The following is a 3,621-nucleotide window of genomic DNA, read 5'->3' as shown; positions in this document are numbered from 1 at the left end:
TCCTGTCCCACCGGCCCTCCCGAGAAATTCTCTCAGTTTTGAAGGGAGCTCTCTCTCCCTAAGCTCCAGATCCTGTGAACCGAGCAAGTCCTGTGGAGAAAAAGAGGGAGAGGAGAGGCCTACCTTCCTCCCTTGGCCGAGGCCGCCTCAGGATGGCTAAGGCAGATGACCCCTCCCCAAAGCTCCCCAGACCCCCGTCCCCAGTGACCTTCCCTCACTCATCTGTCCCAGCCCCTCCCCACCATCTCCCATGACAAGTTGCGATGATGGTTCGGCAAAGACATCAAAGCTAACCCACCCTCTAAGGAATCGGTCACAGAAACTTCCTCTCTGCTCGCTAAAGAGGGTGCTGAAATTTTTGTCACAGCTCCCAACCTACCAAAGTTTGAGTAGAGTTCATTCCGGAGTCTTTCTGGTGTTATCATCCTGCTCATCTAATGACCCCAAGCCCCCAGCCAGCGATGTGGCGGGATTTGAGTGACACAGTCAATACAGGATACCTCGGTCCTCCCGCAGGGGATCCTCCCACAGTCTCTTCCCACACTGTGCCAGGCCTCACAGCGCACCGGGCGCCTCTGCAGATGTCATCCTGAGAACATACAGGTGACAGGCTGGCTAGCAGTGCTTCCTCCTCCACTCCCTTCTGCACAGAGTTAGAGCACTGTCCATATTCACACTGTGTGTGTGTGTGTGTGTGTGTGTGTGTGTGACTAACCCCACCCCACTCCATACTATTAAGGACGAGCTTTTTAAAATCCTTTCATTTCTTTTTTAAAAAATATTTATTTATTTATTGGTTGTGCAGGGTCTTCAGTGCTGTGAAGACTTTTCTCTAGTTGTGGGGCGCGGGGGCTATTCTCTAGTTGCAGTGTGCTCGGGCTTCTCGTTGAGGTGGCTTCTCTTATTGCAGAGCATAGGCACTAGGGCTCTCGGGCTCTCGGGCTTTAGTAGTTGTGGCACGAGGGCTCAGTAGTTGCAGCTCTAGAGCACAGCCTAAGTACCTGTGGAGTGGTGCACAGGCTTACCCCACGGCATGTGCGATCTTCCCAGCTCAAGGATTGAACCTGTGCCTCCTGCATTGGCAGGCAAATTCTTTACCACTGAGCCACCAGGAAGCCCGAAGGATGAGCTCCTAATGGTCAGGGTCCTTATTCACTTTTGTGGCCCTGGTAACCAGCAGAGCACGTGACATATAGTAGTCAAGTCTGTGGGATGGATGGACAGATACATGGACAAGTAAAGGAACATGACCTATATAGATAACCCTAGAAGGGTTATCCCTAGAGGGCTTCCCTGGTGGCTCAGTGGTTAAGAATCCACCTGCCAATACAGGAGACTTGTGTTCGATCCCTAAGTGGGGAAGATCCCCTGGAGAAGGAGATGGCAAGCCACTCCAGCTTTCTTGCCTGGAAAATCCCGTGGCTGGAGGAGCTTGGCAGGCCACGTCCATGCCGTCACAGAGTCAGACATGACTTAGTGACTATGCAACCATAATAACAAGGTTTTTAGGACAGACCCTATCCCAACTTGAGGGTAAAGAAAGTAAGGCTGAGAGAGGTAAGAAATGCATCCAAGGCCTCACAGCTAAGCAGTGGAGATGGAACACCGTGCCAGGTCTTTGGGGTACTGTACCCTATAGCAGTGCTAGATACTCAAAACCAGGGCCCAGGATTCCCACATGCTGGGCACTGCACACAGCTGAGCAGGTCACACGGGGCCAAGCCCCTCGCTCCGGACCTCTGTCTCCTTGGTACATGGCACCTCCTGGAGTTGTGGCAGGTTGTGACCCATGTGGCTGCCTCCATACTCTCACCTCAGCCCGCTCTGTGCACACATTCAAGCAGTCGGGGCAACAGCAGTTCATCCGCTCCTGCTCCTCCTCTCTCATTGCCAGGATGCCAGCCAGCGGGAGTTCCTGCAGGGCCGTGTGAGGATCCCTGAGGAGGACACAGCACCCCATCCAGGACCCCTGGGTGCCTCCCACCTCCCCAGGTAGGAGCACTTCTGTCAAACCTCACCATGGCTGCCTCGGGTCCCCCTCTAAGTGCCCACACTCCATCCACACAGGCACATGGACGCCTCACAAGGGAGGTGTGGGGGTCCAAATCTCCAAGCTCCTGTCTGAGACTCAACTGGAGCAGGGGGCTGAGGACTAAGGGCTGGCCTAGGCCCACCCCCCCTTCTTGTAGCAGAGCCTTGTACCCCTCCACTCGTGTGCGGGGGCCCTGGCCCCTCCCGGGGAACAAGGCTGGGATTAATAAGCGGCCCGGCTCCCTCCCCTAATGGGCTCCAGCTGCACAAACATTCCCAGAATTCAGAGCCGGCTCTGTCTGGGGCGGACCAGGCCTCAGCCCCAGCATTCCTGGACCCCTCCCCCCCAAGTCTGGGACAGCTGCTCCGGAACTCCGGCAACTGGCTGGGGATCGAATCCCAATTCGGCTTTTCCAGAGGTGGGGGGCATTGGAATGGCTGGGGCGGGGCGGGGCGGGGTCGGCAGGGGCGGGGGCGGGGGTTGCGGAGAGGAGCGTTGAGGCGGAGATAAGGGAAGAGGTGAACTCTGAAGGGACACCTCAGGAGTTCCTGCCCTACCTGCCCCTTAACCCTCCCGCTCTGCTGCCCACCGTCCCCCGTCAACAGCGCTCACATTCTGAGTCCTGGGTTCCAGGGGCCCCGACTCTGTCTTACCTGATTCGTCTCACCAGGCAGTGCCCTTGGCTGGCAGTACCCCGGAGGAGGTGACCCGGCAGGGTGGAGAGGAAACATAAACATTTCCCCTTGTGTTTTAAGAGATCCAGCCGTGTCCTGGCAGGAGCTTCACTCAGATTCTTATCAAGAAGTGGGAGGCGGTGGCAAAAGCAGCAGGAAGAAGGAGGAAAGTGAGGGGCTTACTCTCTCATTGCCCGCTCAAGGAGGGACATTCAGGGACCCAGTGGCAGGAGTCCTGGGTGGACAAAGCTGCGCCTGTACGGATGACCGCCGTGCACCTGTCTCTCTTCTTGATCCCACCCCTGGATCTGGGGCCAAGGCTGGTCATTCAGCTGTCCTGGCTCAGGCGCCACCAGTTAGGCCAGTTTGGGGGACACCAAGGGCTGAGGCCAGGTGAGGAGCCTTGTGACTTGTGTTTGTGCCAGGGTTTGAGTGCATGGGGGGGGGGGGTGACTGTGGAGAGCACAGGCGACCCCCGTGGAGACATATGTGTGCCTTTCTGGGTGTGCACAGTGCGTGAACAGCTGTGTTAAGTGGCACCACTTGACGGCGTTTGCAGGTGGAGGAGTGCGTGTGCCTGTGCACGTCCACCTCTCGGTGTGCAGAAGTGGGCTTTGTGAGTCCCTCACTGATTAGGAAAGACTGCCTGCTGGCCACCCCTCCCCGTGGGGGAAGTGCCCTTACCCTGAGCCATGGGCTGGAGAGAAGCAGAGAAGAGAGAATGGTAAAGAGAAAAGGGAGAGACTTCCCTGGTGGTCCAATGGCTAAGACTTCACATCCCCAATGCAGGGGGCCTCGGTTCCATCCTTGGTCAAGGAACTAGATCCCACATGCTGCAACTAACAGTTCACATGCCAGCAGTGAAGATCCCACATGCCACAACTAAGACCTGGTGCAGTCAAAGAAATAATTATA

At 56.5% G+C, this 3,621-nt stretch overlaps 1 long non-coding RNA gene across 1 annotated transcript; it reads right to left on the bottom strand.

Annotated features, from left to right (window-relative positions):
• LOC108638233 lies at positions 808-2,940 on the bottom strand. The gene is made up of 3 exons (XR_001919661.1): positions 2,686-2,940; positions 1,814-1,937; positions 808-1,001 (listed from the first exon to the last, which is right to left on the bottom strand). It is a non-coding gene; the product is annotated as an uncharacterized LOC108638233 (long non-coding RNA).

This window comes from Capra hircus, chromosome 19 (assembly GCF_001704415.2).
Source record: "Capra hircus breed San Clemente chromosome 19, ASM170441v1, whole genome shotgun sequence".
NCBI lineage: Eukaryota > Metazoa > Chordata > Mammalia > Artiodactyla > Bovidae > Capra > Capra hircus.
The sequence above is the reverse complement of the archived record's forward strand: the minus strand, read 5'-3'. Positions and strand labels throughout refer to the sequence as shown.